This window comes from Felis catus, chromosome B1 (assembly GCF_018350175.1).
Source record: "Felis catus isolate Fca126 chromosome B1, F.catus_Fca126_mat1.0, whole genome shotgun sequence".
NCBI lineage: Eukaryota > Metazoa > Chordata > Mammalia > Carnivora > Felidae > Felis > Felis catus.
The window spans coordinates 190,804,008-190,831,329 of NC_058371.1; positions in this window are offsets into that span (position 1 = coordinate 190,804,008).

The following is a 27,322-nucleotide window of genomic DNA, read 5'->3' on the forward strand; positions in this document are numbered from 1 at the left end:
AAACAGATAATGAGAGTAACAATAATTTTATAATTAAAGTGAAATTAAAAGGGAACCGACCTTGCCACATATTAAGAAATACTGCAAACCTACAATCATTAAGGCATTTAAGTAGAATAAGTGTGAAACAATTGCTGGTGAATGTAAAAACAACTATCACATTCAACAGGTAAATGGATGGATTATTCAACAAATATTATTAAAGAATTTTTCATCATAAGGCAAAAAATGTTTGGTGTTTTACTACACACCATAAACTGGAACAAAATCCAGATTAACTTATCTGTTTAATGTTAAGTAAATAAATAAATCTAGTGGGTAATACTTCAAAGATCTGAAAGAATTCAAGAAACTGTGAGATCATGACCTGAGCTGAAATCAAGAGCCTGATGCTCAACCAACTGAGCCACCCAGACTCCCCTAGAGAAAAGCTTTCTAAGCTTAAATATAGTGAATGAAAAAGACATCTCTACATCAGACATAATCATGGAAGGGGTGCCTAGGTGGCTCAGTCAGTTTAGGTTGGTTCAGTTGGTTAAGCGTCCGACTTTGGCTCAGGTCATGATCTCATGGTCGGTGAGTTTGAGTCCAGTGTCAAGCTCTGTGCTGACAGCTCAGGGCCTGGAGCCTGCTTCAGATTCTGTGTTTCCCCTCTCTCTCTGCCCCTCCCTCTCTCCTGCTCACATGCACGCGTGCTCTCTCTTTTATTTCTTTCTCTCAAAAATAAATAAACATGAAAAAAATTTACCCCCAAAAAAACATAATAATGAAAAACTTCAAGTGAAAATTACCAAGAAAACTAATTATAAGAAACATGCTGATAAGATATTCTTAATCTATAAAAAATGTTTACAAGTCAATTTAAAAAATCACTCAAATCCCAAAGCAAAAGTAGGCAAAGGAAATTAGCAAATAATTCACATAAGTAAAATGACAAATATGGACATATGAAAAAAAATGATGAGCTTCCCTGATAATCAAGCAAATGTGAATTTAATGGCTAATATTTTTTAAGTATTAAAGTAGCAAAGTTTTTTTTCAAAGATAATCCTAGTGTTGGCAATGATGCATTACACAGGCACTCACCCATAAGGATAAGCAAGGCTAAATTGGCATACCATGTATATTTTGAAATGGATTCCTAAATTCTCCTAAAAATTGCCCACACCAAAAAAAATTGCCCACACCAACATTCTCCTGTAATACAGTCTTCATCTATCAAAGAACCATGCAGTGCAGACCAATAACATCAGCATCCCTGCATCCTACAACATGAAAATCCTAGACCCCCACACCTCATCTTTGCCTTTGTTCCTTAATACCCACTATATTCCTTTGCTACTTAGGTCTTCACCCACTGGTTTCTTTTTCATCCACAGATCCATATTTTTCCTTGGGACATAACAACAGATTTGGCTTCTTTAACTGTAACCACCAAAACTCTCTTGACATAGCTTTATACTTGCCTTCTGAAGTCTTTCTTTGTTTTTGCCCTTGGTGGCCGCCTGGGCTGACCCTTCAGCCTGTCATAGATTCGTAAGGAAAGCACACTTGCTAGGCAGCCCTACCCCTCTTGTGATGGCTAATTTTGTCGACTTGGCTGGGCTAAGGGATGGCCAGAGATCTGGTAAAACATCATTTCTGAGTGTGTCTGTGAGGGTGTTTCTGCAACAGAAACAGAATTTAATTTGGTAGACTGAGTCAAGAAGCTCCAGCCTTCCTAAGGTGGAAGGGGATCATCTAATTCCTGAGGGCCTGAGCTGAACAAAAAGGCAGAGAAAGGGAGAATGTGTTCTCTGCTGGACATCCATCTTCTCCTCCCCGCTAACATCAGCATGCTTGGTCCTCAGGCTTTTAGACTTAGACTGGGACTTACACCCTCAGCTCCCTGTGGTTCTCAAGCCCTCAGGTTTGGATGAGAACCGCATCATGGGCTTCCCTGGGCCTTCAGCTTGCAGATGGAAGACTGTGGACCTTCTCAGTCTATATAGTCATGTCAGTCAACTCCACAGAATAAATCTCTTTCTATATATGTGTATCTTCATCTATATGTGCACCTACATCTATGTCTATATCCTGTTTGTTCTGTTTCTCTGGAAAACCCTGACAAATATATCCCTTATTAGAGGATGGGACACTTACGTACTTAAAAGGCATTTCTTTAAGGCTGTAGAGTCCAGAACCCTAAGGATTTGGATACTATAAGTGGCAAACCAACTCAACTATAATGAGAAGCAAATAATTCCATTGTCAGCTAGTGTTCTGGTTACACAAAAGCCAAGTAGTAACTGTGAGTGCTTATCTTCAGCACTCAGAGCATTATCTAGGTGTTTGGTGATTAGGTTCAACTCTGCTACTAAATGATCTGAACAAGTGGTAAAACTTTCTAAGCTTTATATATATTTCTCATCAGGAAAATGAAAAGCTCAGATGAAAGCAGAGAAACGTGAAGTTCTCTGGTACAGAAAAAGATCATAGGTTGGAGTCAAATAGAACTGAATTTGAATGTTAACTTTGTCCCTTACTCCATATGTGACATTGAGCAATTTTATGTAGCTTCTCTGATCCTCTGTTACCAGTACAGCTCTAACATGTACTCCAAACATATACCAGACATATATACCAAACATATACTATGCCATAATCCATGAACAGCAGATATCAAAGAATCCCAGAACCTCAGAACAATAAGAGGCTTAATCCTGGGTGGTAACTATTGAATATATTGAAATTCAGAAATATAACTGTGACTATACACGTATGCAGTCTTGTAGTATAAAGGCAGTGATGCTGTAGACTCTTACCCAGAAAACTAAAAAGTCATATACTAAAATAAGATAAACTAGAAAAAGTCTTAGAAAAATTATAGCACTCTGGGTTATTTCTTTTCAGATATTATCCCTAACTAGACTTGTGTTTTTTCACTAAGTCATTTTTACACAGGAATTTTCTCTTCTGTAGAGTAACAAATGTATTAGTTTATACTTTTTTAATTTTTAAGTAACAAAAAACCAACTTGAACTAGTTGAAGCATTAAGGAGAATAAGTAACTGAGCAGCAAAGATCAAGTGTAGTGTGAAGTTTAAGTGTGGCAAGGATAAAGTACTCAAATGATGTTAACCGGGGCTCCATTTCTTTCAGGTAAATTCTTTCCATGCGGGACACACTGAAAAATTCCACTTCCCCATAGTGCTGGCAAAAAGAAAAAGATCTCATAAAGAATTCTGATTGGCTGTTCTTGAATCATGTGCCTATTGATGAACCAATAACCTTGATGAGAGCACCACGTGTTTGTCTGGACCTGAGTCATGTTCTCAGCTCTGTGGGTGCTAAAGAGGGTATAAGAGCCCGCTACCAACAGAGCCATGTGGAATTGGTTCCCCAGAAAAGTTGATGGGTCCTTTACCTGAAGGAAGAGTCAATGTTGGCCTGGAAACGAAGGATGGTACCTTATATGATCTCAAGTTTCTTGTTTTGTTTTTTTTTTTCTATTTTCTATTACTCTAGGCCTCATCACAAAACAGCACCTAAGCAGCTAGTTAAAATCTGAAGCAAGGATCATTTAACATTACAAAAGAGCAGAAATATGATGTTTTAGGACAAATGGAAATTTTGCACTAATAGATGCTTTGAAGTGGACAAACAGCAATCACTAAGCATGTTGTTTTGTGCCTAGTAGAACACAAGGCTCTCTTGGGAAGGCACACAGTGCTTATGTTGGAGATGGGTAAAACAAGGCAAGCATGTGTAAACCATATGAAACATTCAGCAAGGCCTGTGAACATGTTTGAAATCAGAAAACTTACCACTTGGGGACATCACCTCATGTAAATCTCTGAGATCCTCCGGCTTGGACCTGTAAAATGGGTACATTAACATTAATACCTTCTCCAAAGAACTGTAAAGACCAAATGAGGTGCGCCTAAAAGCATTCCAAAAATATAGTGTGGTACAGACACAATTATTTTTACAGAAAGACTTTAAACAGGTGCTAGATTTTGTGGCACGATTTATAAATGCTACAGAAATCCGGATAAAGCAGAGGACAGTGGGTAATGGTCTGGTGATAATGGGAGGTGGGATTGGAATGGGGACTGACAGGATGGATGTGGTGTGGACACAGACAGGAGAGATAAATGTGTTGTGACAGATGAAGTTTTATGATTTGACTCTGAACTTTCAGGAACTTCCAGCTTCATAGTTTTCTACCTTGTGCTAGCTAGTTCACAGTCAAGTTTACAGTTTTTCTTGTACTGTTCACTGTTTCTATTTTGCTTTGAAAGCATGGACAAATTCCACAAGTGTCAGTTGATGAAGAAAGCATCGTATAGAAAACGTGTGCCAGAGAGAAGAGCTCTCCAGTGCTTATAGAAAAGAACAGAGATCTGCTAAACAGTCTGAAAACAATTTGGAGTCTGGTATCAATGAGGTCCCGGCAAAAGTCTGCCAAGAATCAAATACTGAACCTCATCCTTGGCATTTCAAGTGACAAGTGTTACATAAAGAAATTGGAGCTGCTGAGCAGTGGACTCTACATTAGCTTCTTTCAGAAATAAAACATTAAGCAGTTTTTCTTTCCTGTAGGCTCTGATATCATTCCTATTCTACTCCACTGTTCAATGATGATTTATTATGTTCTCCTCCATGCCAGGAACTTGCTAGGTTCAAGGAAGACAAAGATGACAAATCATTGTACCTGACCTCAAGGTTCTTATGTCTAGTGATTTAGGCTGGAATGACAATTCAAAGATGGTGACACAAAAGAAGGTGAATTTTCAGATTGCCCATGAGAGGCAGACATGGAGACACTGTACAATTCCAATATGAGATAGAGCAGAATTTGACTAGGACAATTTAACCCTCAAATCTGAATCAATGAAATCGTTTTTACTGAATGGAGACACCAAGGGAATTAAGAGGCACAAAAAAAATTTTTTTATATTCAAGTTGTACCCACTTTACAGATGAGGATCCACAGAGCCATAAGGATTTGTGTAGAGTAACACAATTAAGAGGTGAATTTTCTGATTCTAAATGTTGTGTCCTTTCCCCATACTTCCCTGCACTGTTCTACACTGTCTACATACGTTTGCTTTGTTCTATCTTATCATTTTGATATAAGGCAGATTGTGAATTAATTGGTCAAGGAGTAATTGAACACATATCATTAACAAGGTACTATGCCAGACACTGGAGATACCAAGATGAAAACAACACAGTTCTTGTCTTCAATTGTGGATAACAGGTAAACAAGTTCCTATTACATAGGGCACTGTAGTATGGTATCTAAGAACCTAGGCTTTAGAAGGGTTTATAGATTACAGAAATATTCAGGAGGAAGGATTGGTAAGACTTGCTAACTGACTGGAGGTTTAATCAATTTTCTCTATTTTCCTGGTTTTTATTTCATAGATTTCCATACTTGTTTTTATATTCCCCCCCATATCCTGATTTTGAGTTTACTTTGCTTTTTTTCTAGTGTTTTAAGGTCGCTTAACATAACTGATTATAAATCTTTGTTATTTTTATTTTTATTTATTTTTAAAAATTTTTAAAAATATTTATTTTCTTTTGAGATAGACAGACAGAGTGTGAGTGGGGTAGGGCAGAGAGAGAACGAGACACAGAATCCAAAGCACGCTCTAGGCTCTGAGCTGTCAGCACAGAACCCAATGTGGGGCTCGAACTCACGAACTGTGAGATCATCACCTAAACTGAAGTCAGACACCTAACTGACTGAGCCACCCAGGCACCCAAAACCTTTCTTATTTTTAATCTGAGTATTTAAAAATTCAAAATTGAGCAAAAGACTTGAATAGAATTTCTTCCAAGAAGACATGCAACTGACCGATAAACACACAAAACGATGCTCAATGTCACTAATAATTACAGAAATGCAAATCAAAACCCCAATAAGCTACCATTTCACACCCATTAGGGTGGCTATTATCAAAACAAAACAAAAAAATAAGACAACAGAGATGTTAACAGGGATGTGAAGAAAGTAGGACCTTTTTGCATTGCTGGTGGGAATGTAAACTGGTGGTCACTATGGAAAAGAGTGTGGTAGTTTCTCAAAAAATTAAATGTTGAACTACCATATTGAATATTAAATACTGAACTATCCAAAAATTCCACTTCTGAAAAAAATTCTATTTCTGGGTATATATTAAAATAAGAGAATCAAAAAGTAGATGTAAACCAAATATACATTGATAAATCAACAGATAAACAACATGTAGTATGTACATCCAGTGGAATATTATTTTGCCTCAAAAAGTAATGGAATTCTGCTATAACATGGAAAAACCTTGAAGACATTATGCTAAGTGAAATAAGCCAGATACAACAGGAAAATATTGTATGATTCCACTTCTGTGTGGTATCTAGAATAGTTAAATTCTTAGAGACAGAAAGTAAAACAGTGCTTCCCTGGGCTAGGGGGAGAGGAATAGAGAATAATTGTTTAATGAGTACAGAGTTCTAGTATGGGAGGATGAAAAATCTCTCAAGAGTTTTGTTTTTCTTTTGGAAAACTAAACAATATTTTGGTTACATGTTATGGACTGAATGTTTGTGCCCCCCCCACCCAAATTCATATATTGAAGCTGTAACCCTTAACATGATGGTATTTGGAGATGAGACTTTTGGAAGATGATTGGGGATAGATGAGGTTATGAGGGTAGGCCCACATGATCAGATTAGTGAGTTTGTAACAAGAGGAAGAGAAAAAGAGATCTCTCACTTTCTCTTCTCCCATGCATGTACTACAGAAAGGCCATGTGAGGACACAGGAAGAAGTGGCCTTCTGTAAGCCAGGAAGAAAGCTCCCATGAGGAACTGAATCGGCTGGCTGATCCTGATCTTGGCCTTCCTAGCTTCCAGAACTGTGAGAAATAAATCTCTGTTGTTTACATCACCCAGTCTATGGTATTTTGTTACAGCAGCTGAGCAGACCAAAACACTCCATCCTATGATTTTTATGTTTTTATTTTATTTCAGTTAAATATTTTCAATTTCTCATGTGATTTCTTCTTTGACCCATGGGTTATTTAGAAGCACTGTTTTTAATTTCCAGATGTGTGGGAATTTTCCAGATACTTTTTGGTTGATTTCTAAGTCAATTCCAATGTGGGGCAGAGAACTGAGACATCTGTTTTTTAATATAAGATACACTCTATACTGGTAAAGAAGAAAATGTACATTCTTTAGCTGATGGAAAGAGAACTCTATAAATATCAATTAAGTCAAGTTGGTTGATAGTTGCTTCTAAATCTCCATTGATTTTTCTTGAGTTAGTGATGGAGGGGTGTTGAAATTTCCAACTACATTTGTGAATTATTCTATTGCTCCTTTTAGTTCTATTATTTTTGCTTCATGTAATTTGAATACCTGCTATGAGAGTTATACCCATTTATATTGGCTATGTCTTTATAATGAATCCATCTTTTAACTATCATAAAATGTAATTCTTTATCTCTGGCAATAGTTAGTGCCCAGAAATTTACCATCTCTGATCTTAATATGCCCATCCTAACTTTCCTATGATTAGTGGTATCATAGAATATCTTATTCTATCCTTTAATTATTTTTATATACACTTTATTTTTTAGAATAGTTTTAGATTTATGGAAAAATTTAGATTCTGGGACTCCAGTTATAGAATAAGTGTGTTAGAATAAGTTGTGTTAGTAATTATTCACAAATTACTTAAGCTTTACTTTTGTTTTTGTTTATTTTTCCCTGCCTCTGTTCTTCATTCCGGACAGTTTTTGTTGCTGTGTTTCAAGTTCACTGATCTTTCCTTCTGAAGTGTCTAACATGTTTTAAGAGCACTCAGAGAAAATTTATTTCAGATATCTTATTTTCTAGTCCAGAGTCTCTGTCAGTTTTTGACACATTTCTCCCATGTCTTTCTTCTTTAGGTTCATGTGTCTTTAAAAGCTTGAGCATATTTGTAAAAGCTCTTTTACAATCTCTCTCTGCAATTGTTTCATCTCCATTATTTATGCACTTATTTCTATGGTCTTATTGTTTCTCCTGGGTATGAGTCACAATTTCTTGCTTCTTCACATACCTCATGCTTTTTGATTGAATATACCAGATATTGTGAGTTTTAGATGGCTGGGCGCTAAATTTTGGTTTAGTCTATAAGAGAGTTTTAGACTATTACAGCAAGAAATGGCTTTATTTGCTCAACAATTTTTTTCCTCTTGAGTATTATTTTCAAGCTATTTTAGGGGTAATCCACGGCAGACTTACCTATTGGTAAAATTTAGTACCATTACTAAGACACAACCCTTCTAGGGTTTTTAATAATTGTCCCATATATGTAAGAAGTTCTCTCCATTCTGGGTGTAAAAGTCAAATGATTTCCAGTCCTGTGTGAGTCTGGAAATTATTCAGCTTACAGTTCTCAGGAAATTTTTCTTCCCCCAGAAGCTGTTTCACATTCATACTTGTGGAATTTCATCCAATACATTCACAGGCTGGTATTCAATCAGAGACTTAAGAGGACTCCTATGCAGATTTTTGGAACTCCTTCTTTGCTCTGTTTACTTCTCTCCAAAATCCCACCCTGAAAATTCTATTCATCTAGACCTCCAGACATATGTCTCCTCAACTCAACAAAACCACTGTGCTCTGTTTGGGTTCTCCCTGCCTGCACTAATGTCAAAAAAACAATTATGCTATGTTTTTGACCAGTTTTTCTAGTCCAAGATTGGACCAATACTGTTATGGCTGGAGAGAGAGAAAGAGAAAGAGAGAGGACAGAATTCCCCTCTGAAAATGGTTTGTCAGTGGGAGGAAGCATTAAAGCAGCATAAATCATGTGACCAGAAGCCAAGCACACTTTGGTCATCTCAGCAAACTCAAGCACGAGGGGCCATGACAGCCAAGAACAAACACCCTAGTACATGCCAGCTCTGCCCTGAAGCCAACACAGATCAATCTCCTTTTCCTACACAACTTCAGTGTCATGATTTTACAAAAGGCCCTTCTTACTTGCTCCAAGGAGGAGAGAAGGAAGAGTAGGGAAAAACCGAAAATGACTGAGATAGGTTCCAAGTGACTGAGAAAATGTAGGAAGAGGGAAAATATCAAAGTTTCAGCCATTGGGTAAAAAGAAATTAGATTCAGTTGTAGAAACAGAAAATTACTTCCCCCCCCCCCCCAACAGCAGTTTTACCAGGATGACAGCGCAGCATAGCTAAGAATTACCCACCCCCTGTTATCCACTGTTTGCCAATTGCTTTAGCTATGCTCCCTTTGCATCAAGTACACTATAAGTTTCCCAAAGACAATTTTTAATATTCTTTTTAATATCCCGTAACATGGAGCACAGGGCTGAGACCATAGGAGGAGATGTTTAAGTGTATATGGAAGTTTACCTGCAAATCACCTGCCTGTGTCTCTTTGTAATGCTTCCATGAAGTTGCTCCAGAGCTTATGATCATCTCTTCTTTCTTCTCTAGTTAGAGGAGAATGACCTTACTCATGATATTTTCCTAGACAACACTTATTGCCAGCATTTTCTCCCACTGCCACAGAATGTATGAGACAATTTGTCCCAATATTTTGTTCAGAAAAATATAATCATTGTGTTTTAAATCATTACAAGAACAAGAAACTTTCAAGTTAGATCTCTTTTTCAACTTACAACTCTGAATGCAACCATTCCATGAATTTCCCACTAGACAAGCATTTTCTTATTTGTCAAGTAAAAAGAGAGAAAAGGAAGTTTAAAAATATTTTCCCACTTCCTTTTCCAAAAATTTGTGAAAGCAAAAATAAGTTCAATTGTGTTATGCAACATTGATACTACATAAAATCTTCTGATTGTTGGGACAAAGATATGGCAAGTCTTAGAGAGAATGTGATTTTATTTGAAATACATCACTGTATTTTATTTCTTCAATTTATGTACAAAACTCATGCCAATAGGGCCACTCCAGGAGAAAATGGAGTAAAAAAAAAATCTATTGGTAGGGGAGGGGGTTGCTGAGGGAGGAGTGCAGCTCAAAGCTGCTTGATTTAGACTGCAAACAATCAGCAGGGGTTGCATAACTAATTACACTTTTAAAAAATAGTGGCTTGTCATTGGTAAGTAGACTTTGCTTTAAAATAAAACTTTAAAAAGTATCTAATTTGCTGGCTTTCAGATGCATGGTCAAAGGAGGAGCTAAGCAGTCTTTGGGAGTCCATGGTTGCCATGGAAACATTTATAAGTTGATCTTTCTACGGTGAGAGATGCTTTGCATACAGGCCATCTAAGGTGAGACAAATCCCCAAGGGACAGACTCTAGCAATGCCAATTAATGAGAATAGTGTGGAAAAATCATAAGAATAGGAATGGGGGAGGGCAGAAAAATGGCTATTGCATTATGGAAAAGTTAGTGTCAGATTTTTACAAAAATATGTTGTCTGAAGACTCAGATTCTACTGCTTTCACTGTGTGGAATGTTGGTTTGCAAATTTTGGGGTCCTACATATCATTTATTGGATATTTGCCCTGAATAATATATCTGATCTCTCTGAGCTTTAATTTCCTCATGCATAAAATGGGGATACTAATGCTAACCCTGCAGGTTATTAGGAGATTTAAAAGGGAAAATATATGTAAAATGCCTAGCATATTTCCCAGAGTATTGCAGGTGTTCAAGATTTTAATTTCTCTTCATATTTCACTGGAATCCTGTAAGACTTAGCTTACTACTAGAGAAACGGATATCTGGTCAGTCTCTATACTCCATTTTTGGTTGTAAATCTCCACTAAATATTCATAAAACTATTGGGGCGCCTGGGTGGCGCAGTCGGTTAAGCGTCCGACTTCAGCCAGGTCACGATCTCGCGGTCCGTGAGTTCGAGCCCCGCGTCAGGCTCTGGGCTGATGGCTCAGAGCCTGGAGCCTGTTTCCGATTCTGTGTCTCCCTCTCTCTCTGCCCCTCCCCCGTTCATGCTCTGTCTCTCTCTGTCCCAAAAATAAATAAACGTTGAAAAAACTATTGAAATCATTTGATTCCTCTGTGGCCTGCTCACCTACTCAAATAGTTGATTTAGATCAACATAAAGAGATAATGATAGTTGGAAAACAGGACGCCCTACTTAATAAAATATCCTGTGTACAGAGGAGCAACTTTCCAAATAATTTTATACAACCAACATATCAATCACTAAAATATAGGTTGAGTATAATTGAATCTCTTTGATGATTCAGAGGTTACTTAGTTTCTTTCAGGGCTGAGGTTCGGGAATATCCATTTCACAGAAGAGTTGAAGTGCCAATTAACTAGATTAGTTTGATGAGGAGGATGGGGGAGGTGACCTTATAAATAGCTTTGGAGAATTTGTGCTCCATAAATGTGTTGCTGTCTCCTCCATCAGGCAATATGTGAAACACAGATAGGAAAACAAATCAAGCTAGTCTGAGTCCAGGATGAGCTCATTAGAGTGGATGAGGGAAACACAAAATGGACATTAGCAGCAGAGGAATGTTTTAAGTGCAAGTGTAGACAGAAGTACAGAGGGAAATGGAGTCACAGAAAAGGTTATCTTAGCCTAGCTTACATCAGGCATCAGAAAAGCCAGATTAGTTTACCTAAGACATAGTTTGATAAACAAGAGGACAACTCTGCTCCAAATTTTTCAGTGACAACCCACAATCTAAGAATGAAGATGACAGTTTTTAGCCTGTCATGTAAAGTCTGTCCTTCACAATCAAGATATCAGCAACTCTTTCAGCCTTCTCTCCTTTACCTCATATAAAGGAATTCTCCATGAAGGTCCTCCAAACACACCTGATGCTCCTTTGAGGAAGCACTGGCTCTCTACCATCCAGAATTTCTATGATACCAATCCCCACCTTTACTGAAGGCATAAATATTATGGGGCTTAGATGAAAGCAACAGCTGACCAGCAGGCAAGAACCAGTAGTGGGAACCAATCAAGTGTTGCCATCATTGCTCTAACCAACATATGGATCCTCATCTTTTATACCCTTTAATGGTAATGATTACCTAAGGGTGTATTATCTGTGGATATGACATTGCAAGTCCCTAGCTCATTTTCTTTCTCACAATAACTTGCTCCTCAATCAATCCTTGCTGATAATTAGGATTCCCATACAGGTGTCCCTAGATATTATTATGGCAGAGACAATGTTATATATTTAAACACCATTTTCTCTTTCTGATAGCATAGGAAGTCCACATTTTCATCCCATGGAGTTAGACTGAGGTGATATGAGTGAGTTCTGGTCAATGGGGTGTGGCAGAGATGATGTAGGTAGACCTGGCTGTTTACACATCCCCTAATATTCTCCAATTCTCCCTTCACTGCACATGCGAGTTTGGAGACCACATGTTCCAGACAGCATGGTTACAAGATGGAAGGAGGCTACCTAACTTACACCAGACTTAGTGTGAGTGAAAAACAAACATTTAGTGAAGCCACCACAACAGCTAATGTTAAGTATGCTGACTAGCATAGCAAATAAATATATCTTATTCCCCAGCCTTACTTTAAATTTTTCTGCTTTGGCTCTTTTCTTCTGCTTACTAATATGCTGAATCTTCTTGTTCTACAAGAATTAGCTCAATCTTCACCAATTTACAAAGCCTTCTGGACTTTAGTATTCGTTTTCCCATTGCATTTAATATATATGTCATTCATTTCACTTACAGGATTGTGGCATGTAAAGAGAAAGTGAGACTTCCACCTTTCTGACCCAAATCTTGAGTTTTCAGAGCAGGCCCCATGACCAATCAGCTTCACAGATGAAGAACACAGGCCCACCTGCACACTCACATTTAGGACAGAAAAGGCTGGTTTAGAAGGCCAGCTACAGGAACTTACCTGGCAACAGACTGGACTGAATAGGATAAGAATCTGATCGGTCTGCTGCACTTGGAGAGAGGAAGTGAAAGAGCAGGCGAGAAGGAGGATATGCCTTCCATAACTCAGTGGGGGAAGTAAAAAAGGAAGTGTGAGGCATGGCTCTGGCCTTAGAGTCACATCAATGGCGCCCACGAAGGGAGACAGTCCCAATGTCGCTCGAGCTGTTACTAAATTAAATTAGCTATTCCTCTTGTCTTGGGGGAAAAAAAAAAGTAAAGCAGAAGTGTTCCCTTCAATACTCCTCCATTAGGAAAGGGAACAGATGCACCATCCCCCATCCTTTATGGGCCAAAGACAAGATGTATAGATTGGAGGGGGGAGGATCCAACTCTACCACCAACAAACTGACTCAAACAAGGCTGTCTCATCCCCACTTTCTCACTTTCCAAACTATAATACTACTAATGGCAGTGTAGACACAGTATGAGCAAGAAAAGAAGGATGGATCCAAGATAAGAAGGCTTTAAGAGCGAGTTCACACTGAATTTTATTTTAGATGTTTCAGTCTGTGTTGATTCATCAAGGGATGATAAATAATACAGCTGATATAAGGAAGCAAATGTGAAAAAAGAGCTTTTATTTACATTCCATTTTAACTTATCTTTTCTCTTTTGGACAAAATCAGAGTTAGGATATAAGACCAAACAAGGAATTAGCTTTTCAAATAGTACATCGAATACGGAAAAAATAAAATTCTCAGGGAACATCACCATCCTCCTTGAAAGGTGACATGTGATTTTAGAGTGAGCTTGCTTTTGTTTAAACTAGATTTGCATCTTAGTAGAAGCTTACAAGCATGTAACCTGTGAGGGGATGGTTGCCATGACAACATTAATGAGCCTGTCCTATGACCAGAGATATTGTAAAAAGAGAATATGTTTGTGTTCCCACTTATTATTATATTGGTCTCTGCTTTCTGGACAGGAAGAGCTGAAAACTCACTCTAACAGACAGAAATATTTATTAATGGTCTCATCATGAGCCATTCAAACTTTAAATAAGTAAGGATAATTCTGCAACATTAAAAAAAAAGAGTAAATGTCAGCTAAAAACCATTTAGATAAAAGTGTGTTGTGTTTATAATGGGCTACTGCTATAAAACTGGATGCTATTTTCTAACAAATAATGTCTGGAATTTATCATTAGTCTAGTTTGGCCTCTTTGCTTATACAATCTTTCTCACTGAAGGATTTCAAAGCCTTTTCACTTAATAATCAAATCAGTTACCCTTCATATGCCTCTTAATTAAACAATAAGTATTCACTGAGTACTATGAGTTTACCAATTATTATATTTCTGTACTATAGTGGCTCTTTAAATATAACATAGCTTTTCAGCCTCAAAACAAAATCGACAGGGATTATCCATATTTAACTTGAGAAAAGTGAGGTTCAGAGAGGTGGGTGGGTGGGTGTCTTGGGGCCACACAAGCAGTAACTAGTACTATGAATTCTACCCATGTACAAAGGCAGTGGTTTCGGACATGTTATCCCTTCCCTACCAACAACACTCCCAACCCCACCCAGATGTTCGTGATGTGTTGAGTTCTCTAAAGACATGCATTGTAAAAAGGGCAAGAGCAAGTCCCTACTCTCCAGGAGTTTTCACTCCAGTCAGATAAGACTTACTCATCTGGAAAAAAAAATTAATTGAATTATGAGTCTTGAGACCCAAGATTCATGACCCAGATCTGGCACTAACTGGCTGGATATTCTTAGGCAAGACATATATTATTGTTGTGCTTCAGTTTCCAAAAACTACTATTTAATAAAATCTGAGTCACTAGTCAAACCAGAGCTCTCTGGAAATAGATTAGGCTAACTCTAGATTGCCTGCCATAAAAAAGGATTTAACAAGAAACTGACCACATAACAAATAATTCTATGCTGAAAACTGGATTTAAACAAAGTAGAATGTGGCTTTTTGTTTGTATTTTTAAATCAATTATTGAAAAATGTATGTTAAAATCTCAGTTATGGCTGTGAATTTTTCTATTCTTTTAGTTGTATTAATTTTTTCATATATTTTAAAGCTATATTACTGATATATACAGATTTATGATATAGATATCATACTGTTAGATATATTCCCTCTTCATTTTGAAATATTCTTTTGTATTTCTAATACTTTAAGTATTACTGAATAGTGCTTCTCACCTATAGTTTATCTTAGTATTTTTAAAGTTATATCAGTTTTTCTCTGATATTTGTACATTCTTTTTTGATCATTTTACTTTCAATCTTTCTGTGTCTATATAAATAAGTGTTTTTAACCTTTCTTATAATACTCTCTTTCTCCCCCCCTCCCCTCTCTCTCTCTCTCCATCTCTCTCAATCCTACTGCCGCCCCAGATCTCTAGCTCTGAAACACTATAGAATAAATAATTCTGCTTTCCTGAGGTTACAACTTTCCTCACCAAGCAGCTCCTAAGGGGGAGACCAGTTATGTTTTGGGGCCAGAATCTCTCTTAAGTACTGCAATATTGTGGAAAATTTCATTCTGCCTTTACAAGCTTTTGGTCTTGCCTTCGTGTGCCATTCCTCTAGCATCCACATGGCCCTAAAACTCAAGTCCCAAGTCCCAGTTCATCACTCCCGCCCAACATGACCCTAAAAGCTTGACTAGCTTTTCATTCCACAACAAAGGCTCTCTGTCTTTCCAGCCTGCTCTTCCCTTACATCCAGAACTGGCAAATGCTCCAAGGACAAAACAAGTCTTCTCACCTTGGAATAGTTATACCCTTCTGGAATTATGGCCCATTTATTTATCAATTCTTCCTCTAATCTCTGAAGTCTTTAAAGTTTTTTTTTATTATTAAAATTTGGGGGAGAGGTTTCTAGTTGTCCTGGGGATGTTAAGCTGCCACAAGTACCCACATCATACAGAGAAATGGAAATATACACACATGCAAAATAAGCACATTAAAGTGTTCAACTGAACTCTATGGAGGCTTAGGTCATTGTCTCTCAAGAGTAGCCCACTGACCACTTGGAATGCTTGGTAAACATGAGGTTTCCTATGCCTCCCTGCACTCCTGTTAAATCTTTACTTTCAAGCAGAAAACATCTGTATTTTTCTGTAACTTCTCAGGGGATTCTCATGCTTCATGACATCCACAAGATTTCAATAACAAACATAGTACTTGACTTTGACTGAACTCAGGAGCCAGACTTTTTGTTTGGTCTCTACGTTTACAATATTTTTCACAGTTCTAGGTGCTCAATAAATATTTTTTAATGTCTGTTTAATTAACAATGACAGCTACACTTACTGTTGGAATACTATGTGCCAGGCACTTTTCTTTTTTAAATTTTTTTTAAGTTTATGTATTTTTGAGAGAGATAGAGAATGTGCAAGCGGGGGAGGGGTAGAGAGTAAGGGAAACAGAGAGTCCCAAGCAGCTTCACACTGTCAGCACAGAGCCTGATGTGGGGCTCAAACCCATGAAACCGTAAGATGATGACGTGAGCCAAAACCAAGATTCAGATGCTGAACTGACTGAGCCACCCAGGTGCCCCTTTTCTAAGCTCTTCATAGGAATGAACCTACTTGAGATTCATAACAACCCTATGAGATAAGTCCTACTATTATTCCCCATTTCTAGGCAAGAAAACTGGGGAGCAGAAGGACTGGGTAACTTGCACAAAGTTCAGCTACACAGTGTGAGAAGAAGGACATGAATGTAGGACAGTGAGTCATACTGGGCATCGTCTGTAGCACTTCAGTAGACTGTCGTTTGGAATCAATACTGAATGCACCTAATTCTGTGACTTCATCTAGCTTTGTACTAGATATAAAAACTCTTATTTCTACCTCTAATACTTACCAAATATTCTTACCATAATTTTTAAATGATGACATTATAGAACCTGGATTAGTCAGGATTAGGCCTGTCTATATTCAAGTTATAGATAGTGATACTTTACAGTTTTCTTAAAAGCCACCATTTAATTGACACATCAGACAAAACAATGATACTCCCCATTTCCTCTATAAGCTGTATGAGCCCTTGCCTGTGGCACCCACACTCTCATACATCCATATACTAGCAGGAAGTACTCCCAAAATTTGAATGGCATACTTATCAGAAGTCACTTACAGGGGTGCCTGGGTGGTTCAGTTGGTTAAGCATCTGACTCTTGATTTTGGCTTACGTCATGATCTCATGGTTCCTGGAACTGTGCCCCATGTGGGGGCTCTATGCTCACCCCAGCAGAGCCTGCTTGGGTTTCTCTCTCCTTCTCTCTCTGCCCCTCCACTGTTCCCTCTATCTCTCTCTCAAAATAAATAATAAAATAAAAGCTTAAAAGAAAGGAGTCACTTATACTTGTCCCTAATTAACAGTTGTATCTGTTACTATAATTACACAATTTAATCAAATATTTGTATAAATTAATAAAATATGGATGTGAAAAGATGCAAGTTAATAAAAAGTTTGCCATTGAAACAACTATAAAACATTGGGAAGAAACAGAAAAATCCAGAATATTATAATTTCAAATTCCTTAGATCAATGTCTTTAGGTTCTTGGTCCACTTGAAAAAGAACTAAATGTTAAATCTTAGATGATGCATTATTAGTGTCTCATCTAAAGGCATGTGTACTCAAAAGGGCCTTGGTACTTTACCAAATATTTACTAAGTAGATATAGTTTATGCATTATACACTTAAGAAAGAATGTTTAAAATGTAAGTTTATTCATTCAAAAAATTCTACTCTGGGGCACCTGGGTGGCTCAGTCAGCTGAGCGTCCAACTCTTGATTTTGGTGTAGGTCATGATCTCATGGTTCATGAGATGGAGCCCATGTTGGGCCCTACACTGAGTGCGAAGTCTGCTTGGGATTCTCTCTCTCCTTTTCTCTTCTCCCACTCTTTCCTTCTCTCTCTCTCTCTCAAAATAAATAAACACTAGAAAAAAATTCCACTTTAGCAAATTCAATTATCTGCTCAAATTTCACCTTATCAGTAAGGATGTCTCCTGACTATCCCAAACCAAATGGGAACCCTTTCCCTTCCTTGGAACTCCCTATTGCCTTTAGCCTTCTTTACTTTAGTCTCTAACTCTTATCAATAACTCACACTACATATATACTTTGTTTTGTTTACAGTGTATATGCTATTGTAGGTAGAATAATCCTCCACCAAAAAGGTCCATGTCCTAATCTCTGGAACCTGCCTTACATAAAACTGGGGACTTTGCAGGGGCATCTGACTAACTCTTGATTTCAGCTCAGGTCATGATATCACAGTTTGTAATATTAGGCTCCATGCTGACAGCACGGAGCCTGCTTGGGATTCATTCTCTCTTTCTCTCTCACTCTGCCTCTCTCCTGCTTATGCATGTGCACATACTTGGTCTCTCTCTCTCAAAATATATAAATAAACTTTAAAAAAAAAGGTGTGTAGGGTTACTTTGCATATGTGATTAAGGTTAAAGACCTTGAGATGGGGAGAGTATCTTAAGATATCCAGATGGCCTAACTTAATCACATGAGTACTTTAAAGAACTGAGGTCAACATCAGAAAGAGATGTGTTACAAAGAAATGGAAAAAGATTCCATGCTCCTGGATAGGAAGAACAAATATTGTTAAAATGTTGATACTACCCAAAGCAATCTACATATTCAATGCAATCCCTATCAAAGTAACACCAGCATTCTTCACAGAGCTAGAACAAATAATCCTAACATTTGTATGGAACCAGAGAAGACCCCAAATACCCAAAGCAATCTTGAAAAAGAAAACCAAAGCAGGAGGCATCACAATCCCAGACTTCAAGCTATACTACAAAGCTGTAATCATCAAGACAGTATGGTACTGGCACAAGAACAGACACTCAGATCAATGGAATAGAATAGAGAACCCAGAAATGGACCCACAAACGTATGGCCAACTAATCTTTGGCAAAGCAGGAAAGGATATCCAATGGAATAAAGACAGTCTCTTCAGCAAGTGGTGCTGGGAAAACTGGACAGCAACATGCAGAAGAATAAACCTGGACCACTTTCTCACACCAAACACAAAAATAAACTCAAAGTGGATGAAAGACAGGAATGTAAGTCAATGTAAGACAGGAAGCCATCAAAATCCTCAAGGAGAAAGCACGCAAAACCTCTTTGATCTTGCCCGCAGCAATTTCTTACTCAACACATCTCCGGAGGCAAGGGGAACAAAAGCAAAAATGAACTACTGGGACTTCATCAAAATAAAAAGCTTCTGCACAGTGAAGGAAACAATCAGCAAAACTAAAAGGCAACTGACAGAATGGGAGGAGATATTTGTAAATGACATATCAGATAAAGGGTTAATATCCAAAATCTACAAAGAACTTATCAAACTCAACACCTAAAAAACAAATCATCCAGTGAAGAAATGGGCAAAAGACATGAACAGACCCTTCCCCAAAGAAGACATCCAGATGTCCAACCGACACATGAAAAAATGCTCAACGTCACTCATCATAAGGGAAATACAAATCAAAACCACAATGAGATACCACCTCACACCTGTCAGAATGGCAAACATTAACAACTCAGGCAACAACAGATGTTGGTGAGGATGAGGAGAAAGAGGATCTCTTTTGCATTGTTGTTGGGAATGCAAGCTGGTGCAGCCACTCTGGAAAATGGTATGGAGGTTTCTCAAAAAACTAAAAATAGAACTACCCTACGACCCAGCAATTGCACTACTAGGCATTTATCCATGGGATACAGGTGTGCTGTTTCAAAGGGACACATGCACCCCCATGTTTATAGCAGCACTATCAACAATAGCCAAAGTATGGAAAGAGCCCAAATGTCCATCGATGGATGAATGGATAAAGATGATGTGGTATATATATACAATGGAGTATTCCTTGGTAATCAGAAAGAATGAAATCTTGCCATTTGCAACTACATGGATGGAACTGGAGGGTGTTATGCTAAGTGAAATTAGTCAGTTAGAGAAAGACAAAAATCATATGACTTCACTCATATGAGGACTTTAAGAGAAAAAACAGATGAGCATAAGGGAAGGGAAACAAAAATAATATAAAAACAGGGAGGGGGACAAAACAGAAGAGACTCATAAATATGGAGAACAAACTGAGGGTTGCTGGAGGGTTGTGGGAGGGGGGATGGGCTAAATGGGTAAGGGGCATGAAGGAATCTACTGAAATCATTGCTTCACTATATACTAACTAATTTGGATGTAAATTTTAAAAAAACAAAAAATAAAGTTAAAAAAAAAGAAAGAGATGTGTTAATGGAAGAATAATCATCAGAAAGATATAACTTTGCTGTCTTTGAAGATGGAAGTGGGTCATGAGGCAAAGAATGAGAGCAGCTTCTAAAAGATGGAAAAGACACGGAAGTGGGTTCTTCCCTAGAGCTGCTACACAGTAATGTAGCCCTGCTGACATCTTGGTTTTAGCCCAGCAATACCCATGTTAGACTTCTGACTTAGACATGATGAGTAAGAAACTTATGTTATTCTAAGCCACTAAGATTGTGGTAATTTGTTACAGCAACCATTGAAAATTCATACATGTCCCATTGCAGAGCACAAGCTCAATGATAACAAAAACATTGTCTGGCATACAGGAAATGTTTAATAAATATATGTTGAATGGATGAATAATGAATGAATATGCCAATAAACCAACGAGCTATCTCCTTCTTGTCATGATATCGTAGCACAAGAGGGATTCTACTAAAGTAATACTAATAGTGATACCATCTATTAAGTGCCTTTTATTAGTCAGGCATTTATGTATATTCATTTTCCCATTTACCTATGACAGCAAATGTTAGGTATATTATCTCCATTTTCCACAAGAGCAATTTGGGACTCTAAAGGCACTAAGTAACTTGACCAGGTCTAATTAACTAAAAAAGTCTTCCATTAGGATGTTACTTATAAGACTAATCAAATTTATTTATTTTTTAACTTATGGTCAGTAAAATAAAAGCTAATTAAAAGCCAATCAAAACCAACATATATAAACAGTGACCTTGAAATGTAATGAGGGCTATTTATTTAATCAGTATGTAACAAAGGCATTCATGTCCAAGGCCTCAGAGTTTGTATATGTGTGTGTGAGTGAAATAACACTTTCAATACTCCAGTGATTTGAGTATCTGAAAGCACAGCAATTAGGCACCCTGCCTAATTGGATTCCCCATTAGAACTCCACATGTAAATTAATGGACCATACCCGGCCCTCATTCAGAAGGTCAGCTTACAAACACTGTAAGCATAATCTGTCAGAGACCTGTTCGTGTCCCAAACAGCAGCTACAGGTTGAGCTCCCACTGCTCTCTGCTATAACCCCTATACAACGCGTAGCTCACTGGTCCCTGAACCCAGCGCTCATTCACATCCCTGCCTTTGCTGAGACTGAACAAGGAAAATTAGCCTGGCCTCAGAAGGCAGACCCAACTCAGGGAGCTTTGGTATTGAAATAGTATTTAAAATTATGTTGAAAAGGAATTTATGGTAGAGTGAGTTAGAGCAAAAATCATTTTCTGTTCACCCATCTGACAATGCAGGTGTGACTGAAATAACAGAATTTTCAGTCGTATTTGGATTGAGAGATCAGTTCAGCTATTAGCCAACTGTATGGCTATTGGCAAATTCCTTAACTCCTCTGAGCCTCAGTTTTCTCATCTGTCAAATAGGCATTTTAATGGTTACTGCACTGTATAAAACAAATAAATAGGAAAAGAGCACTGCCCTCGAAGTTTCACAGAGTTAAATCACACCTTTAAGAATTAATGTAACTTTGAAGTATGGAAACAATCAAAATATTCTAAAATGGGGAACTGATTGAATAACTTCTGGCAAATCTCTACAGTGGATTGAGAGCAGATCCAGGAATAGAACATGTTCCCTTTTGGTTTTCTTATTTTACCTTGCAAAGAAGCACTCAAACTACATCATGGGAGTATCTGAGAACACAAGGAGAGAGCACATTCTTTCATTCATTTGTTCAACAAATACTAAGTATCTGCTATGTATCTGGTTTTATTGTAGGTGTAAACTGAAGTGTCAAAAATGTCTACCATCTTGATACTAACACTCCAGGCTGGGAGACAGACCACAAACATAATAAATATTAATTATATAAATTAATAATATAAATTATATAAATTAAATAAATTATAATGCATTTTTAATTTTTTAATTATTTTTAACGTTTATTTATTTTTGAGACAGAGACAGAGCATGAATGGGGGAGGGTCAGAGAGAGAGGGAGACACAGAATCGGAAGCAGGCTCCAGGCTCTGAGCCATCAGCCCAGAGCCTGATGCGGGGCTCGAACTCACGGACCGTGAGATCGTGACCTGAGCTGAAGTCGGACGCCCAACTGACTGAGCCACCCAGGCGCCCCATAATGCATTTTAAAATGCATTATAAGGTAGTAAGTGTTATGCAGAAATAAAGGGGGGGGGGGGAAGGTAGTAGTGAGAGACAGAAGAGATGGAGTTGGAATCTTCAAAGAGGGTCCAGGAGAGAACTCACTAAGGTGACATTAACAAAATCCTGAAAGAGGTGAAGTTACTATTGTGAATATCTAGGAAAAGAGCATTCCATGCAGAGAAAATAAAGTATCAGAAAGTGCTACAATTTAAAAGTTCTATACAAATATACACAGAAATTTAGCACCCGAAGTATCATTTAAACCTACATATGCTAGTCAGGACACAAACATCATTCAGAGTGATTCAATGACCCACATGTTCCAAATTGTCCAGCTTGGTTCATGGCAGAGACCCAGGCTTATATGATTGACTTCTGATCAAGTTCTTTTCACCAAAACCCAATTATTACATTCTCTCTACATTCATTACGTACAATTCATTCTCCTTTGATGTCTATTTGAACATTACAACCCCACATCTCTAGGGGGAAAGGCTGTATTCAAATAAATAACATCTTATTCTGGCTTGAAATATCTGTACAAGAAGTCAAAAGGCAGCTTTAGTGTTTAGTTCAATTCACTGGAAGCTAAGGAATAAGATACAGATACCCACCTCTTGCTGCCTTGACCTCACTAAGTGTTGACATCTCCTAAGATCAAAGCATCACTAAGCTCTGGGAATCCCCATATCCCTGGTGAGTAACTACTCCCATTTTCTAGGACTGGGATGTGTCAGCCAAAATATAATCTTCCATTTCAAAGACAAATGCCTCTATGTGAAACACTATAAGCCCTCAATTTAGTCTGGCAAAAATATATTTCAGTAGAATTGTGAGTATTTGGGAGTCTCACTAAATTACCTAAAAAAGTATTTTCTTCTAGTTGAAGGTGTATTATAAACAGAGGAAGAATAGACAGAAGGAAACATTTCACTGAGGGCCCTATGGACCAGGTATGCCCCACATACCTGGGGCAATTCCCCACAACAATCCTATGATGTTGGCCTTATCTTCCTGTCCCATTTCACAGGTAACGAAATTGAGATCCACAAAGATTATGCAATTGGCCCAAGGTCACCTAAATAAGAAAGAGAAGAACAAAGGCTAACAGATTCCCCCAGTCACATTATGCAAAATCATAGGGGCCAAGATAAGGTTATGGGTTTTATTATTATAACAGCCATTGTGTCCACATGTTGGAAAAGGATAGAATGCTTACAGAAGAGTCAGAAAAAAGAGTGATGAGATAAAGTTGTTAATACATGTCCCAAAGAAAAGTACATCAAGTAAAAAATGAAATTGTGTTGAAGGATAGATTTCAATAGAATATTACATAGAATCTGTCTTCACTGAGGTCCCAAGAAGTGAAAAAAATCTGCTCACAAGGAGCTTTGAACCTAGGTAATTAATGAAGAAAGAGCAGAACAGACAACTGTGATTGCAGTGCCAAACCAGATCAGTAGACATTGAAAACAAATTTAAAGGAAAAGAAGTGTAGGGGCAGGGGAGAAGGAAGACAAGGAGGAAAAGGAGGAGGAGGAGGAGGAGGAGGAGGAGGAGGAGGAGGAAGGGGAGGAGGAGGAGGAGGAGACAAAGATGACAAAGAAGGAAAAGAAATAGAAGGAGAAGGAAAAGAAGGAGAAGGAGGAGAAAGGGGAGGAGAAGGAGGAGGAGGAGGAGGAGGAGGAGGAGGAAGAAGAAGAAGAAGAAGAAGAAGAAGAAGAAGAAGAAGAAGAAGAAGAAGGAGAAGGAGGAGGAGGGGGGGAGGAGGAGGAGAAAGAAAGAGTTGAGGGAGGAGGAGGGAAAAGAGGAGGAAATAGAAGAGGAGGAAGGGGAGGACAGGAAGGAGGGGGAAGGAGAGGGAAAAGGAAGTACCTCAATAACTATAAAGTAGGGATATATGTGTTGGAGACAGAGGTAGAAAAAAATGTTTTTCAGTGCCATCACTTCTATATATATATATATATATATATATATATAGCCAATTTCGGAAAGGTCTTCCATCAAAAACATCACAAGGGCAATCTTTAGGATTTTGACATTGAGTCACAGTGTCCAATATGGTACCACTAGTCACGTTTAGCCATTTAATTTAAATTTAAATTTATTAATTTTTTTAAATTCAGTTCCTCACTCAAACCACTATAGTTTTCAAATGCTCAATGGCTACAGATGTCTGGTGGCTACCATATTGGACAACATATATCTATAGGTAAATAGAGTATCATCATTGTAAAAAAGTTCTATTGGACAACACTTATGTAGAGTCTTTTCACAAAATCTAGTCAAATTGTGAATCCATAAAAACCTAACACAGCATACAGTAGATGTACACTTAATGATAAGTATTTTTGAATGGTTGAATTAAGCTGGATTCAGAATAAGTTAGAAAGATATATATTTGTAGGGTGGCATATTTGTAGGAAGAAAATATTTGCCACTGAAATTTTAGTAAATCAATTTATAATTGAGATTCAATGTCAGTGGATTTGGAATTTTTTTTAATTTTATTTATTATTTTGAGCAAGAGAGAGTGGGGGAGGGGCAGAGAGAGGGAGAGAGAGAATCCCAAGCAGGCTCTGCACTCCCAGTGCATAGCCCGACTAGGGGCTCCATCCCACAAACCACAAGATCATGACCTGAGCCAAGATCAAGAGTAGATGCTCAACCCATTGAGCCACCCAGGTGCCCCTGTGATCAAACTTTCATCCCAAGTTCTCAATTTATTTTTTTTATGGAAATTCATTGCTGTTTCTGTTGTGATTTTTAGAACTTAGAAATTCTTTCTGTTTGAAAACAGATGTAGGCAAAGTAGAAATGTGTAGCTGGATGCTATCTTTATACCTTTCTTGGATCAAGAATCCAATACATGTTCTTTATACAGAAAGAGTATAGAATATCTGCCTTCTATGTGACTTTAGGCAATTCTCTTCCCAGTTTCTGCTCCCCTTTCCCACCTTACAATATTGTTGTGAAACACAAGATAAGTATGTGAAAGCATTTTGAAGGTCATATATATTTTTTAATTATTATTGTAATTTTGGGGGAAGCAGTTAAGTTGCTATAAATCAACTGTTGGAGGTTGGTATGGCTAAAAATATTAAAAGCCTTTCCCAGGCTAATAATTAACTTAGTTGTTCTGTTGCTTATCAAATTGAAACACCTGTCTTTTCTGTTAATGTTTAAATTCACTTGAGAGATGTCATTTATGTTTGTTTGGTTATAATGAAAACACTGGAGCCTGGGTCCATTATCCCTTCCCCCTACCACCTGCTCCCAACTCTTCCTCTTTTCCTGTCTCTGCTATGGTCTCAAAACTATGCTTGTCTTCACTCTGCCAGCACATTTTTAAAAACAATAAAAGTTTGAGTCCAGAGATGAACAAAGACATCCAGAGACAAATGGAAACAGCACTCTTCAAAGATTTATTTGACAAGGAATGTTAGTAAAAGAAAAGGAAGACCTTTCATTATTGCCTCCATAACATTCAACCTCAATATTATTATTCTGATGAAGGTATCATCACTATTAGTGTGCCCAACCTATTCTATTTAGGTCCCATATTGACACATCTGATATATTTATATTTAAATTTCATATTAATCTTACACTTTTTATTTTCAAAGCAATTTATAGTCAACTAGGCATTTTCACTTTTATTGGTTTGTGTGACTCTCTAAGCTACTTCCTAAGATGGCCAGGCAATTACTTCTATCTCAATTTTTCTGTAGGCTCAGAGGGGTGAAATAATTTGCCCAAAGTCACACATGCTGGTATATGTATGGTAGAACTGGAACCTCGTTTCACTAATGTTATCCAGGCCAACTTCCAAATGACTCCGTCTGGAAACTAATATACATATTGATTTGCAGTTGCCTTAAACCTTCCAGTGTTACCTCTTGATTAAGTCTCTATAAATTATTATTTTCTGTTATAAATCTTATAATTCTATGAAAGCATTAACTTCAAAAAGACAAACAAATTTGTTTTTCTAGATCACCTACTCTTCATGCTAACCATGTTCTGCAAAATAGCTTATAAATGCCGGACAGAAATAGAAAGTTCACAGAGGACTCCATCAATACAGAGGTAAAAAACCTTCACAGGAACCCAAAATCAAATCAGTCTGTAGTGTGAGAGAGAGTGTGTTTTGTTATGAAGAATTTTTTTCTATTCAGACTAAAAAGATCAAAATACTATAGACAAGATAAATTTGCAGGAAATGAAAGTAAGGTCACCAACTGACACTTTGCGCAGAAATGCCACGAGCCCATCAGCACGTGCACGCGCGCACACACATACACCCGCTGGAATTATTCATAAGGTTGACTTTTCAAACACCTTTTTATTGATTTTTGTTGGAAAACAGCCTTTCAGCCACAGTAAATAGTACCACAAATAAGCTGGCCTAGGAGGGAGCTGTGTTCTGACAAAACTCTTTTTGCCTTCAGTGAACCCATAAAAATGGAATGCAGAAAGTGGGCAGAACGCCTACTCGGCTATGAGATGAGACAATGTGGCATGTGGGCAGAGCAGGAGATTTGGAGTCAGAAGAATTAGCTCTTATAATTAAAAACTGAGCTGTTTTAGTATTTGTACAGAATCAAGTATAGCTATACAAAAGAACACACATACAGCAAAGCATTTGAGGGTTGGAAAATGGATTTGATGGATAGAATAACTCATAATGAAAAGACTCCCTCCAAAACGACTCTTTTGGTATAGTGCCTACATTTTTCATTATGTCAACTAGGATAAAATACTTTGTAATCTGAGAAAACAGTTTCACTCAGCAGCTGTTAGTAGTGATGAGTTTGGTCACCAATATCACTCCAGAGATGTCTTTTTATTATTTTGCTACCCACAAAAGTATTTATTTTCCCATGACTTTAAATGATCAATAACTTTGTAGATTTTCTTTGGCATGATTTTGAAGATATTTCTAAGGTTTTCTCAAGCTCTTACTCAGGTTAGTGTTGCCTGCTAGCTAATTTCTTGGGTCCTGTTTATTGCAACATGAAA